Genomic DNA, 16,143 nt, shown 5'->3' with positions numbered 1-16,143 from the left:
CAAATACTAATTATAATTAGGCAGGTTTGAAACTTTGTTGGTGAATTATTGCAGAAAATTGATACGGGGTGAAAAAAACATCACTTGTTCCTGTAATGTTTGGTAACTGATTTCTGTAACCAAACGAACATAAAGCCCACTTTGTTGGGCTTATGAATGACCATTAAAGGATTTGTGAAATCTCACATGCCCCACAAGTCTACCCTGCAATTTGAGAAGTTAATTATATACTAAATTTTTTGTGAACAAGAGATGAGGTCAGCGATGGGGGCTTTACCTGACGTCCATATGGAGGGATGATTTAAATGCATCTCCGTAGCTGGGGTGCTCTAAGTGAGCCTTTGGGGTGAAGTGCTGGCACTGGCTCATCGCTGACTTGTCTCAGACTCTGCAGTTTTAAATGTGAGTCTGAAGCTACTTCCTGTCTTACCTTACAATCTGACTGGTTTCTGCTTTCTTCTGCCCTCTGTGCAGCCGTAAGTGCTGGTGGTATCCAGTTGTATTTCCATTAAATAAAACAACTCTGAAGATGCAAAATTCCTAATACTGCTACTGTTTCATAATTTTGAAACAGTATCACCCTCTATCTAGTTTTGCACGCATACAATGTTACTGTGTTTTACTTAAATAATGAAATATCTTTCATTGAAAAGCTTCGTTTGGGAAGTTAGTTCTTGACTGATTCAAGTCAAGAAATATCCTGGTTCCTGCAGCATCTTTAAAAGAAGTAACTTACCTCTGTAGTGTTTTAAAAGTTGAAAGGACAGAAAAAACCGCCTAAGGTATGATTGGAATTTGAACTAAAAGAGCCTTTTGAAGTTTCTGAGTATCTCCCAGTTTTGGTTTTTTTCCTGACCTGTTTCCTTGTCCCATTATTTCTAGGTATGTGCTAGTTAATATCATCAATGATTTAAGGAGAAGAAAGATGTGCACCGGCCTTTGTTTTACCTGTAAACTTGTTCCTAAGTGTTTTCTGCAGTATTTTCTATGTACTTGTATAAGAATTACATGATGGAAATGTTTTTTGGGCAGTGCATTGTTGTTGTTGTAATTTATTTTATTTTTTTCATTTTTCTTCCGATTAAAGTACTTTCAAAATGCAGATTTTATGTTACATGGAGGTCTCTGTGTGTTTGTAGAGAGCACAAAAGAATTGGGTAAAACACCCACCAACACCTCAAAACAATTGGGTCCAACCCTGCTCTAACTTTTACCTGCCACGGCCACCCCAACATAAATAACTCTGCAGTTTTTTCTGCAGTACCACGAGGACTGTTTGTATCCCATTTAAGTGTGTTACATTTATTCCCAGCCCATATCATAACTGCTGTGTTGTTCCTGTCCTGACCCCTGCCTGCCTCCTGTGAAAATACTCGTCTCAAATTCCTGGCTATTTTGTTCAAGAATGACTTGGTTTGGCATTATCAGTAAAAACCAGAATAAGCTGGGGGCCTGACTCGACTGTAGGTAAGGCAGCAGGGGGACTAATTTAGAATTTCTCATAGAACTCCTCTGAGCAAATTACAGAAGTCTCTCTAGCCATAAATAATGTGTCAAAGCAACTTTTTTGTTCTTTGTGGCATTTCTGGGGTTATTCTACATCTGCAGACAAGCCCTGTTCACATCAAGAGAATGTACAGCTGTGGAGGTGTGGCTTTTCCTCACCTGAGGTCCCATCTCATGTCAAATAGGAATAACAGGAACTGTAAAATACCAACCTTAGTTACTCACAGAAGTGGGAATCCTACACAGTCTGTTCTCCTTTAGGTTTTGTGCTGACAGAGCTCAAGGAGATGGGACAATAGAGGAAGTGGCATTGACTGGTAATCATCTGGGTCCATTGTGCTTCCCGAGCTGAAGCAGCTGCCAGCATGTCTGTGACACTGCGTCCTTCTCTTTGTCACTTATTTGTAGCCTCAGCTTTGCTGGCTGTGAAAAATGAACAATAACTTTTCACTCACAGAAGTGTAATGTGGTTTAATTATAGTGAATGTTTAAAAACAACTTGAGGAATAAGTGTTGTGTGAGTGCTAAATGTCATCCTTGACAATGACACAGCAACCAGATCATTAGTCTTTCAGATGCATCTAGTTATTCCATAAATTACAAATTAATTTCTCTCCTTCAATGAAGAGTTGCTGATACGTTCAGCTTTCTTGCTAATTGTTTTACTTACCCAGTTGGATGTATTTCAGTAAAGTGTCTGGTGGAGACAAATGTGTTTCCCATCTAGACATTGTCTTACATGCAACAATTATGGATGGGCTGCAAATCCAAGCTGGGCACTGCAGTGTGGTCACTGAAATAGAACAAATATTGGGATTTTCTGGATAGATTTCCACAGTGCTTGTAATAGGCTTTGCCTCCTGAAGCCATCTTGCCTTCCTGGTTTACCTGAATAAGACCAAGTAACTCTTGTCTCACATCCTTGTCAGATTTTCCACACGTCGTTCATAGCTGATGTGTTTTGTAACTGGATCTTCCTTTGAGTTCACTCTCTCTCCAGTGTTTTGAAAGTCATAAAATGGAGACACTTCATAGCCTGGGATTCCACACTAACGTGGTCCCTTCTGCCTCTCTTCTGATAGTTTTGAAATGTTCAAAAGGGAGGGGTGGGGCATAAGTGACAATGCATTCAAGTTTTTCAAGCCTTTCCCCGTGCTTTAAAAGGCCAAACAAAGGTATTGAAAGCTTAGCCTTGCCCTGCAGTTGAATCCTCAGTTAAAAAGCAAACAAAACAAACCTAACCAAACCCAAAAATAAACCCCAGCTTGCCCTGAGCTCTGCAACTCTCCTGCGAGGGGTGGTGGGAAGAAAGCCACTCTCAGCTGGGAACTTCCCACACCCTATTTTAGTTTAAAGAGATTTGAGGTAATATTAATTTCTGATGTAATTCCACTGACTTTTTAATCCAATTACACTGAGGATTAATTTGTCCCTCCTGATGGCTGCAAACACACACACACAAAGGCACTAACAACAGTTGGAGAGGTCATGGCCCATTTGTGTATGTTAATGTCTCTGTGCCTGATGTGCACATTTCATCTCTATATCAGATGCTCTGTCCTCTGAAAAAATTAGAATAAAAACTTGCAGTTAGCAATTTTCGATGCTGAACTTTTTTTTTCTTTCCCTGACATTTTTTGGTAACATTTTGCTGGATGATTGGTTCCCATTCCTGCTTTGTCTCTCTGTTTCATTTTTCTTTCTGTCTTTCCACAGGGTTCCCTTTTATCCACCCTCTGACTTCCTCAGGCCTCATCTGACGTGCTCAGTTTACCAACTCAAGAACTGCTGTCATCACAGACAAGCATTTTCAGCTCTTCTGATTTTTGAAAGTAAATCTTATACTGTCTGCTTTGTGTATTTTTGCATTCTTGATAAAAATAATGAATGGATTCTCGTGCTTAATAAAAATGGAAAGTTTATTATTAATTTTAAAATATCACAGGTATTGAGGGGGAATATATAAGGAAATAAACTACAGATATTGCCCTCAGTCAGCCTTTTTTTTGGGGGTTGGGGGAAGAATGGAAGAGTTGGTTGTGTCTTTATGTCCCTACTTTGGAAGACAGTACAAATTTTTAGCTGTTTAAGGTCCTTCCACCTCACCTCTTACAGACTTCTGTTCTTGTCAGTGCCTCCTGTTGTGCTTTCGTGTGGACTATCAGTTGTGGAGCCTGTTGTTCCAAGTGTATTTCAAAACAAGGAAAAGTGCATGCCCGTGTTTTATGCATATCTGACAGGCATGTTTTCTTACCCTTACCTCATCTAATTCCAGGTAGGGGCAATTTATGGAGTCGTCAGGCTCAGCTTATATTCCTGTCAGAGCCCATCAGCAATACCCAGCAAGGCCCTTTGCAATACACTTCCTTTGATCAGGTCAGGTCACTTATTAATTACTCTCACCAGGTAATTTTGTCACTTCTAGGAAAACACTGTTTGGAATGGGCTTGCATATTGAGAGAAATAATCTTTCACACTAAGAACGTGCTCTTGTACCTTTCAAGTGTGTGCTTGATTGGTAATGGTTGGGAAACTGTGTTGCCTTCATTGTGTTGCCTTCAGCCTTTAACTCAAGACTTACAGCCATGTAAAAAAAACATTCCACCATCTCCAGAACAAAACAGGCTGTGGCCCTGATACTGTAATCAATAAACCCCTCAGTTTGTTTTGTCAGGGTTGGTCATCAGCAGCTGGTTCACAAAACCATGTCAGAGATGGCTGACATGAGAGATTTGATGAGGACACGTGGGGATCTGTGGAAAGAGATGGTAAACGTTGCTTGTCCAAAGGTTTTGGGGAGTGTAGAGTTGGAGTGATGCAGTCAGAATGCTAAGAAATCCTTTTCCTTGGTCCTGTCACAGACAAGTCCATAAAGTGACAAGTGCCAAGGTACAATAACAGCTCTGTCACGGTGTCACTCAGCCTGTGACTTCTGCATGTCTGTCTGTTAGTGACTCTAAAGGCAGAAGACTAACGTAATTAAAACTATCTTGATGATCTGAAAAACACCGTGCCTTTTATAACTGCATTCCCTGGGATCAGAGTGGCTGGATCTTGCTTTTTTGCTCCTGCATTTTTTGTTTGTCACGATTCATTGTCTGTGTCCCACTTGCCAGCTGAAGTCCATGTGAGTTTTGCCACAGCACAATGTGGAGCACTGGATGCTTGTTTGTATTCAGAGGGTTGTTTTGTAACCAGGAAGCCATGAAGGGCTTTAACAGGCGATGCTGAGCCATGGAGCAGGGTTTTAGTGCATTTCAGTGGAATTTGAACTGTTGTGTTACAGGGGGGGCAGTTCAAAGCCCTAAGCAGGAAGGCAGTGTTGTCTCACAGAATGTTTTTACCCACGTCACAACTGCACAGCCCGTGGAGTCTGGCTGAACTCAGGACTTTGTGAATGTGCCTCTGTCAGAAAGCTGGAATGGGGTGGTTCAGATTTTTGCAATTCTTCTATTTGTCGAGTGACTTCTGAAGCTGCAAAAGCCCAGTTTTTATATTACTGAGGTTATCAGGAATGCTTGCAGATTTGTCACATACCAGGGTCCTGACTTTTTCTGTCTGGTTAGTATCAACAATTATATCAGTTTTGGGTACCACAATATAAGAAAGATCTAAAGCTCTTAGAGAGTGTCCAAAGGAGTGACGTGGGGATGGTGAAGGGTCTGGACGGGAAGCTGTAGGAGGAGCAGCTGAGGGCACTTGGCTTGTTGAGATGGAGAAGAGGAGACTGAGGTCAGACCTCACTGGGGTCTGCAGCTTTCTCATGAGGGGCAGCTCCAATCTCTGCTCTGTGTGACCAGGGACAGGACCCCAGGGAACAGCTGGAACTGTGTCAGGGCAGGGTTAGGTTGGATATAGGGAAAAGGTTCTTCCCCAGAGGGTGGTTGGCACTGAACAGGCTCCCCAGGGCAGTGGTCACGGTCCCAAGGCTGACAGAGCTCCAGGAGTGTTTGGACAATGCTCGCAGACACATTGTGGGATTGTTGGGGTGTCCTGGGCAGAGTTAGGAGTTGGACTCGATGATCCCTGTGGGTCCCTTCCAGCTCAGGATATTCTGTGATTCTATAATATTGTTGAACCTACTGAGGCTGTACAGTATTTTCTACAAAGCATCTTGTGTTATCTGTAGGCCAGGAGCTTCAATGCTGTAATTAAAGAATAAAATGTATTTTCTAGGCAAATGCTCAACGTCACCACACACTTTATTTGTTTTGCTACCACCTAATTTAAATACTAGAGAATAGGTGGTGAACTAAAGTAATATGTCTGCCTCAGGGAAGGGAACTTGAATAGTGGTGATCAGCAGGTACTGCAGATTCTTAAAAGGTAGAATGCATGAAAATAGTTCAGAATGTTTAAACACTGTTATTTCACTGGTGTAACAGCAGGAATGTCTGATCTTGAGCTGCATATGAAGGATGATGCAGTATCAGTATCTTTTATAACACAAATTCTTTCTAGAGGTGTCCAGCTGAAAGTGTCTCCACTCCCCCCTCAGCAAATAATAAAAAGAAAAATGCCAGCCTTCTACGACTGCTTCACCAGCCTTTTGAGCAAATATGTTGGTGTACCCACGTTGCATTTCTCTATAGCTGTACTAATCTAATTCCCCATATGGGGCTTATCACAGAAGAAGGGCCAAGCCTGCAGGACCAAGGATATGCTGATGTAGCTGGACAGCCCTTTATTTTTTAACAGATGGAGTTCTTTCCCCACTGCAGCTGAAACCACCGTGCTGAGCAGCACAGACTCTTCTGGGAAAAGACACCTTTGCCAGTTTAAATTTATTTCTGTTCACTGGAACGATTGGTTAGAACTGTGTGGTTATTTCTCTTTGTGCTTGTTGTGGGCATTTTTAGGCTTCTAAAAAATCAAGAAATGCTTTAAAAATGCATTTTTCCAGGCATGGTTCATACTAGTTTAAAAATACAGAAATTAAACCACAACAGAAATACTTCATGCTGAAAAGGAAGGACCCAGTAATGACTGCTTTGTTGCAAGATTATAGGGTTCCTCTATTAAGCTCAGCTTAACTTCTGGAATAAAAAGATATGGAAAACTGTTAGAAAAACAAATGAACTGTACCATGTTATTGTATTTATTGTGGGGAAATGCTTGAGAATGATTTAAAACTGCTTCCAAGCAATCTGCCCATCATACAGGATTCGTTCCTTGTGGTTTTGAGGTCTGCACTCTGGATAATTCATGTCAGAGCACCACTGGCATTTGGAATTGCTTTCACCCCCTTGTCATTGATTACAGTGTCAGTTGGATGTTTACTGAATGTTCCATCACCAGTTCTGTACTTTGGTCTAGTACATATCTGGGGGTGGTCAGTTTGTTCTGTTTTGGCATCCATTGGAATGAAAAAAATGTTCTGAAATCTGGGATTTCATGATGTGCCTGTCAAGTGAGACATTTCTGTAGTAGCTGAGTATGGTGAATCATACAGTGTAAGGGTCTGGGTCCCAAAAGAATTAACAGAATTCAATCATCTTATCTCTTAATGAGAATGCAGTTGGGATTCTGCATAAAAGCTGAAGCAGCCAAACATCTCTCCAGTGCAGGAGAAGGAACAGAAGGAGAAAGGAGAAAATGTCTTATCCTCTCCGAGATGAAGAATGAAAGATGTAAAAGTCAGTATTGTTTAAAATTTGACGAATGTGATATAATCAGTCGTCACAAAGCATCCTCTATACCTCACCTGTGCTTGCAGGCACAGAACAGACTTTGCAGATGCCTCCTGTATGAGATATGAAAGGCTTAAATATTTGTGTAAGCCACTCTTCAAACAAAGTGTATTTTACAGTACAAAACACTGCTCTCTAATACATTGTAATTGAGGAAATGTGATACTACTTCTCTGGTTTTTCATCATGGTTTCATGTACATGTATGAGTGGATTTTTTGTAATTGTGAGGGGGTTTTCCTCTATGGCATAAATTTAATATAAAAGGGATTCATGGTACTCATGAAGTTTTTCCCTCAGAATAGAATCAGATTGGCTGGTTGATGCAGACTTGGGCCAGTGACAGAGCAGATAAATCCTGCTTCTACCTGCAGACTGGAGGCCAGGAATTCCTTGTCACATCAGCAGAGAGGCTGTAGTTACAATTTGACTATAGTTGCATTTTTTTCTACACCAATCTCAATTTGATTCTAATTTCTGAAATTGCCCAGAATGAGTCAGATCTGGTCAGGCCAAAGGAAGCTCTTGAATCATTCCCAAATGATGGAAAACATGAGTCAGTTCAGAGGGTTAAGCACACAGAGACAGTCTTTATAGGCATAAAGCACCCACAAAGCTTTACATGGTGGGAGAGAGGGCCCCCCACAGTGAGCCAAGGCTGGATATTCTGGATTTCAGCACCCTTGTATCAGCAGAGCTGGTGAATGGCTGGAGGAGAGGAATGACAGCAATGGATGGGGAGGGAAAATGGACCAATATTTCAGTTCCACAACTGGGTTTTGATTAATGCAAAGCAATACACCCAGCAGGGAATAGGTTTGAGCCACGGCTTGGACTTGCACCTTCTTTTGAGGGGAAACCAGGAAAATTAACAACACGGAAATAGGCAGAGGACTTAAAACTGTGAAGGCAGGAGATGAGGCTGTGACATGTTTTACTCAGCGAGGACACAGTTCCTTGCATTCATTAGCATTTCTGTCACCAGCTGTATCAGCCTGGGTGCACATATTGCAATTAATAACTGTGCTTCCTCAGTAGTTCTGGGGAAATCTGTGCTCCTGTCACGGCCCACAGGGAATAGCTGCTATTTAGCACCAAAGGCTGTTAAGCTGTGGGAAAACCTCTCATGCAGAGACCCAGGAAACAGGAGAACTTGATACAACACAGTGACACATCAAAAGTCATGTTCAAATATGCTCTGGCTTTGGATGGTGGTGCTTCCTGGCTGTTCACCATCCCAGGCAAAACCCAGTGCGTGTGCTGAGTCAGGAGGAGCTGTCATCAGACAGAGTGGGGTTACAAAATCAGGTGAAAATTCCTTATATAAAGGCAGGACCTCAATGACAATTTACTGTCAGATAGGCATCATGAACAAAATCGTTTTCTTTTAGCTCTTTTCTCCTCATTTGTAGCCTCTTGCATCTCCCTCATTACTCCGCTGCTCTTTGCTAGTGCTGTAAATTTGGAGACCTAATGGTGCACAAGCCCCTTGGAGGACAGCACTGGCTTTTAAAATATTCATTTCTATGCGGATCAGGGATATCCCAGTCTGGCTGTAATCAGAGGAAGCAGGAAGGAGACAAATAATCACTGAACATGACTGGTTAGGGAGCAATTCCTGTCAAAAAAACAATCAGCAGCAAAGGTGATGCGAGCTGGCCTTGCACCCCCAAGCACAAGTAAGAGTGATGTGGGCTTGTTTGGTACCCATCAGGGTATAATTGCTTCTCTCTCTTCCTTCATGCCCTCACCAGCTGCTTCTCCTTCTCTGTGCTGAAAAGCCTGTTGTTCTCTCGAACTGCTGAGCAATGTGGGGCTCCTGGAAGGTGCCAGACTGTGGGAGCTGCACTTCTTTGTGCAGGAATTTCAGAGCCCTGACCTGCAGGGACAGGCCACAAAGCAGAGGATCCTTCAGGGCACTTCAGTCCTTGGTTATTTTATTTGTTTGTCTAAATGGTACAACTCTGCTTGCAGCCAGACATTGATCCAGAGCCTGGGTTATTCCAAATAGAACATTTGCTGTGAAATCATTTTGCAGCAAGTTCCCAGCCATGGGAGTCAAACTGATACCAAATTTATCTCATCCAGGCTTAACAAGTAGTCATCAGGCAGTCACAGTCTCACCAATCTTGATTTAAATGTAACTTATAGCAGGGGTTGGATTCCATATCCCCAGGGCAATTTCTTGTGCCATCCAAACCTCATCGAAGTGTCTTGGTGAAAATGATTTAAACTCACCTGTTGTATGCTGGCACAGGAAGCTGTGCCTCAGTCACTGGGGCTCAGTGGGAACCTGTTAACTCCCAGGAACTCCACTTCGTGCTCAGTCCTGTGTTTTATTAGGAGACAGAACTCCAGGCTTTTTTTTCTTTATAGGATCAAGATCACAGCACTAACAAGGGTGAGTCCATCACTGCCACCTTCAGCGGGTAAACTCTATGTTTTTCTTGAAGACAGATATTTAAACATTTATATGATAATGAAGAAAACAAAACAAACAAACACAACTTGTATAAACTCTTATCTGACCCTGTGTGAAAAAATAATAGAGGCTACAGCAGCTCCAGGGCTGGCTCAGCCAAGCAATGTCACACAGAGCTCTCTTTCTCTTTAATTTTTTATTTGGATCATGTCTGTATGTAGGTCACAAAGACTTAAACGTGAAGGCACTGACCAGACAAAACCAAACCTCTCAAAAAAAATACCACTGTTGCAGGAGAAGGATTCTTTCTCAAAGAAGACCATAAATTAGTACTGAAGGATTTCAGTGCTCCCTGTGTTTTGGTTCATTGTGATTCCCATCCCCAGCATGGAGAGGCAGAGCTGCATCGCTGTGTGCTCAGCTGGGCTGGAACTGCACAGCTCGAGAGGCCACGGAGCTGCTTCAGGGCATCTCCCTTCCCAGCCCTTTGTGCTGTGATGACCCCATACAAATCAATCCCAGTTTGATCATCCTTCCTCAGCAATAAAGAAGGGATGTGAAACCTCTCGCCGCAGTTCCCCATCCAGTACCTTTCTCCTTTCCTCCAGTCCTTAATCACAGGGTCTGGACAAACATCTCTCCTGCTGCCTCCGCCCTTGTGAGCGTCACTCCGTGGCCAGTTGCCACCGTAGGGATTCCCTGCTTCTCTGCAGGGATTCCTCCTCCATGCAGGGCCATCCCGCTCCACACATCTTCCCTGAGCAATCAGCTGAGGAGCCCGAGGAGGGGAAGGAGAGCAGACCTTCAGTTCGTCCCTCTGGTCAGCCCTGTGCAAGCACAAGAACAGCAGAATGGAACAACCATCTCACAGGCTTTTCTTCTAGGAGAGGAAGGGGGAACCTGTGGGGAGTTGGGGCACAGAAGGTCTCAGGGCTTCTGAACAAAAAGCTCTTGGTGACACTCAGGTTGTAAACAGTAATTCTGGGTGGCAACAGTGCAGATAAAAAGCCCTAAAAACCCAAGGTGTAAACTGGGCCCGAGAGTACAAATCACTGGTAGAAAAGCTCTGTAGAAATGCAGGTTGGTGGGTTTAAGATCAAAGAATGGTGATGAGAGAAACCATTAGATCCCCCTTGGCTTTAAAATCCACATTATGCACCCAGACTTTGCATCACAGTCTGTGCACGTGTGATGGACTAGTGGAAGGTGTCCCTGCCCATAGCAGGGTGTTGAAAATAAACAATCTTTAAGGTCCCTCCCAACCTAAACCAGTCTCTGATTCCGTCATTCTGTGATTCTGTGATCTTGCATTTCGTAAGTACAACAAAAACTCCAGTCTGAGGCAGAAAGAGCTGAACTATTTTGGTTTCTTTGCACCTTCTGCCTTTTAGGACTCGAGCTGCAGCTGTGGATTTATAAACCACAGATTTTGGCCCCAGCTCAGAGGCAGCACAAAGCTCTGTCGCTGGATGGTGCTGTGGGCCAGGCACAGGTGAGCTCACCTGGATGGCAGACAGAGCCTGGATGGGGAAACGCAGGAATCCTGGCTGCTTTTGGAATCACCAGGGGAGTCACAGTGATAATCCTGGCCGCTGGAATCCTGCATTAATGATGGATGCAGCTGCTTTTTCAAACTGCAAATTTTGTCAGAGCCTCTTCTGCCTGAGGAACCAGAATATTGTGAAGCTGGTTCTCCAGTCACTGAACTAAGCATTTTAAGCACCCTGAGAATAAGTGATCTGTGTATGTTACCAATCTGAGCCATTCAAAAATGCAAGTTTAGATTAAAAATCAAGTTTTAAAAAATAAACTAATTTGTCACTGTTTAGGTTCCTGCCCCCTCCTCCTCGATGCCTTCCTGCTATTTAGGAGGGAAACAGCTGTTGTTTGGTACTATGGAGCAAAGAAACTTCAAGTGGAATTTCAGATTTGGAAGTGTTTTCCAGATTTTTCTTCTAATTCTGGAAGGAATCTTGGAGACAAGTATGGCTTATTCCAGGGTTTGAGAAAATCACAGCTGTTATCAACACGGTCTCATTTTCCTGCTTTTACATCAATGTTGTTGGATTAATAACATCCAATTTATTGCTGAGCAACTCAAGAATAAATAAAACCACTGAAGAGGGACACTAGATGTAATAAAAGCAGTTAGTGCCTAGAACAAGCAGTTGCAAAGACCTGCTTGTTTGGGAGATGGGGAAGAAATGGCACGTGAAATGTGTGTATTTCTCTGCCACAAAAGTATATTTATTTCTCCTTTCAAACGTATCTAAGGCAATATAAACAATTTCAAATACTTGTAAAATATACAGTGAGATGTTACTGTGAATCACACACATCAAAGCATAGCTGAAGCTCAGAAACTTCTTTTGTGCAAAGAAAACTGGCTTTTCTTGTATTTCAAGAGAAGAAGTGGATCCTTCTCTGCTTCTCACATTTTCAAACCCTCTCTGTTCCTGCATGGTTGAATTGCATCAGTATTTTCAGTGGGGCACTTTATAAACACTGCACTAACACAAGAAAAATTCACTCAAACACTGGTTTCTCTTGTCTGCCTTTGAGATTCTCTTAAGGCAAAATCCTTCTCTGGGTGGTTTCCTGTGGCAGAAATAACTTCTCCCCATCACCAGGCAGGTGTCTGTCCCACAGCAGTATCTAAATGTAATGTTCCCTTTGACAGAGCTTCAGGAACTGCAGCTGAAGGAATGCCCTGGAATAGCAGGATTTCACTGTGTGGGGTTGATGAGCACAAATAAGGTGGGGATCAGTCACAGGCTGGGCTCGGTGATCTTGGAGGTCTTTTCCAACCCAAATGATTCTGTGGTTCTGGGGATGTTCTTGGTTTCATTTCAGGAAAACTGATAAAGATACAGGGCCATGTTCTGGAGAAACCATTGTGTCTGAAAGGTGGGGAGGTGTCTATTGGTATTTTAACAGGCAGCCTTGAGCCCGGATTTCTGGCTGTTCATCCCATCTCTCATGAGCTGGGACAACGTATTTCAAGTACAGGACTGGTGCTGTATTGAGGGAGGTTGGGAGCAGCACGATAATGTGTGTGTTTATTCCATGCATTCTGAACTCTGAGTAACCCTCACAGTGGAAGATGTTCCTCTGGCAGCCAAGTGGGAGATCTGGCCTTTCTTTAGCTCTGCAACTTTGTGTATTCGCTTCAGTAACCAGTGATGGTGACATTACATAAGTAAACACGCATGAAAATAAAGAAGTTGTGAAATAGCGATGTCTTAACAACATTTTTTTTTTTTTAATGCCTTCCACATTGGGAATAAGAAAGCCTCATGTTGACATTTGCAGTAGAAAGAGTCTGGTTCCAAATCAAAAGATGTATTTCCATGTATTGAATGACCTAGAAAGTTTTCTTTGGAGACATACAAAATGCATATCTGTGTTTTTAAATGGGGATTTGTGTTACTGAAGCTGAAAGGTAACCCCTTGATTGCCTGAATTTCTCATCATAGGTATCATGGACTAAACCCTGTAATATATTAAAGAAAATGCTCTGAGTATCCCAAACTAGAGGGAAAGGGTGAAGGGAGCATGACTGTTATCAAGGTATGGTTATAAAGCAGATGTGAAAACAGATATTTCAGATGCTTTAAAAATGTGTTAAAGCAATGAAAAAACTAATTTGGGGGTTTTCTCTAGTATTAACTGTGATTGAAATAAAAACCAGAAGCTGCCTGGTGTGCAAAAATATTATTCCAATTTAAAAAACAAAAACCAAATGTTTTTATATGTAAACTCTGTATTAGCTTGGGTGTTGAACAGAGAAAAAGGAATTCAGCATCTAACTCTGCAAGGTAGAAATGTTTCCTTTATTAACTTCAAGATTTTAGTTATACTTTTGATGGAATGTCTTGGTTGGCCATAGACATCGGAGCATGTCCTAGACATAGTGCTGGGGGTACTGGGGACCCTGACATGTGTCTCTGGATTTCTGTCACTCTCTCAGCACGTTGACTCCTTAAAATAAAGACAAACAAAGGCAGAAGCTCTTCATGTCTTTGTTCTTCCTTGAAAAAGTGCTTAAAACAAACGAGCTTTTCTTTGAACAGTATAAGGCAGAAACAGAGACAAGTGGAAAAATTGTCAGTCCCTGGGCTCCAAAATGTCAATTTTTTTAAACAGCTCCTGACCAACATGAAGAAATGGTTTGTGTTAAATAAATACAGGTGTTCTGCAAAATCCTGAACACCTTCAATTCCTGTTAGATCCTCAATTAATACAACAAAATGCACAGTCTTGAAAGAATAAATAGCAGTGTTTTTTAAGTAGTTAATGTTTGTTGTTAAAAGTCCATCATACCTAAAAGCTACACACCAGTAGCCTATGCTTGATAAGTCAGTAATGTGAGTAAAATTGATGAAGGCAAATAATTTATTACTTTCTGTTCTAAATTATCCACATGTTATATCTCTGTAGATTTCTGAAAACCCCTCTCTCCTGTAAAGCACTTAAAACACACACACAATCACAGAATCACTGAGGATGGAAAAGACCTCCAAACCCATCAAATCCAACTTGTGACCCATCCCCACCTTGTCCCCCAGCCCCAGAGCACTGAGTGCCACGTCCAGTCATTCCCTGAACACCTCCAGGGATGGGGACTCCACCCCCTCCCTGGGTAGCCCCTTCAAAGCCTGACAGCCCTTTCCACAAAGAAATTCTTCCAGATGTCCAGCACTCCTGTGTGGTGCACGTTCATTTTGTATTGGAGCACAGATTTTCTCCCCTGAGGATGGTTTGGAGGCCACAGCCACGTGAGGGAAGGCTCCAAGTCAGATTACCTTGAAGATAAGCTCCCATTTGGAGCTGTGTTGTCCTGGTGTGTCAGCAAGTACAATCATATAGATGTTATCAAGTAATAAAATCTTTACAACACATCCCATGAACTGTGCAGATAAAGGGGAGATGGTTATTGGGGTTTGGACAGAAAAGTCCAGAAGAGTAGTTGTAATGATTGTATCTTTAGGATTGTCAGTTATTAACTTTATTTAAACTGTAGCTACTTTCCAAATAAGAAATCTATAGAGGATGTATCTTTATCTCAGTTTTTCGGCCAGAAGACTCTGCAGATAAGGTCGAATTATGTCTTCCATTTTAACAACCTTTTAAATGTTGTCTGTATTAGACTAAAACCATTGAGCCTCAAAATATTCCACAGTGGCTCTGAATCCAAAGATGACATTTCAAAGAAAACAATCTAGTTTTGTGGGAACCAAATTGAGAGTAGCCAAAATTAGTTTTACTGTGCATTTTTAGGTTACCTGAGTAGAAACTGGTATAAAAATATTCAAGACTTCTGTTGTAGTTGTTGTTAAACTTAAAAATCAACAAAGCCTCCAATTCCTGCCATTTGTCCCCACTCCATTTCACTGGATACAACTGATAATATTTGGTATGGGATAACTAATTAAAGGGAAGAATCCTAAAGAAAGACAAGAAGACTTAAATCCACAAGAGGTTGCTGGTATCAGGTATGTTTTTCCTTAGGTTTAGTTCTCTGTCTTTAGTTGCCCAGCCCAGAGCTCAGCATTCCCATCGAGGTACCACTTGGAGACCAGGAACACCAGTCAGACCTGGACACTTCCCACAGGAACTCTGCCAGCTTGTACAGCTTGAATGAGTCACTTGGTTGGGTTCCTTTCTGGAAAATCCCTTTCTGGAGAGCCAAACAGGCTGAAGGTTTTCCTGACAGAGTGTTTCAGCAGGAAATAATTGAATTTTCTTTTAGGGAGTCCCTCAAAAATCCAGTATTTTTGGCAGATCTGTATCTTCCTCCCCTGCAAATATTTCTATCTCTAGTAGGATCCTTTTTCTCCCATTTTTGTTAGGCAGATCCATGTCCCATCGGGGACAAGGACAGGGACTGGGCTGTGTCACCTGTAGAGCTGGCAGGTGGATTTCTGTTAAATATTTGAACTCTGTACAAGCTGTTTGATAATTCAGTCACATCTTGTTGGTAATTACTTCTCTCTGCTTATGGCTTAAGAGCAGTAACACCTCGGACTAGACTAAATGGGTACTTAATAAGGCAGCAGAGTAACAGAACTCCCCTGGAATCACACATTCCATTAACACCAAACGAGTTCATTCTGAATTCGTTATGAATGATTGCTCTGAGTACCAGAGGAATTAATAATCATTAGCCATTTACTGTGGAGGGTTGCTGAATAATGGCCAGATACAGCTGTTTTAAGCCTTTAGAAGGTTTCCTGAGCAAGTTTCATTCTGAGAGAATCATTAAATGTAACTTTCTGTTCACTGGAGACTTCCCACTTACATTTTGAATGTGTACCCCCAGTTCAGTTGCATTCCAGCTCTAAAAGCACTTCAAAGACACACAGCCCAGTTCATTCACCGATGGAATTACTTCCCTTATCTCCACGCTGTCTCCCAGTGTATCTCCCTGGCTTTGTACAGCACAGCTGAGAGGTTACTAAACTCTAAAGGATGCTGGGAGGCATTCAAGGGCAGGGCGCTTCTGACAGACAAAAGGAATGCAAAA

Source organism: Myiozetetes cayanensis, unplaced genomic scaffold, assembly GCF_022539395.1.
Source record: "Myiozetetes cayanensis isolate MyiCay16 unplaced genomic scaffold, myiCay2020 scf17, whole genome shotgun sequence".
In the NCBI taxonomy this organism is placed as follows: domain Eukaryota; kingdom Metazoa; phylum Chordata; class Aves; order Passeriformes; family Tyrannidae; genus Myiozetetes; species Myiozetetes cayanensis.
This window is presented reverse-complemented; position numbering follows the sequence as displayed.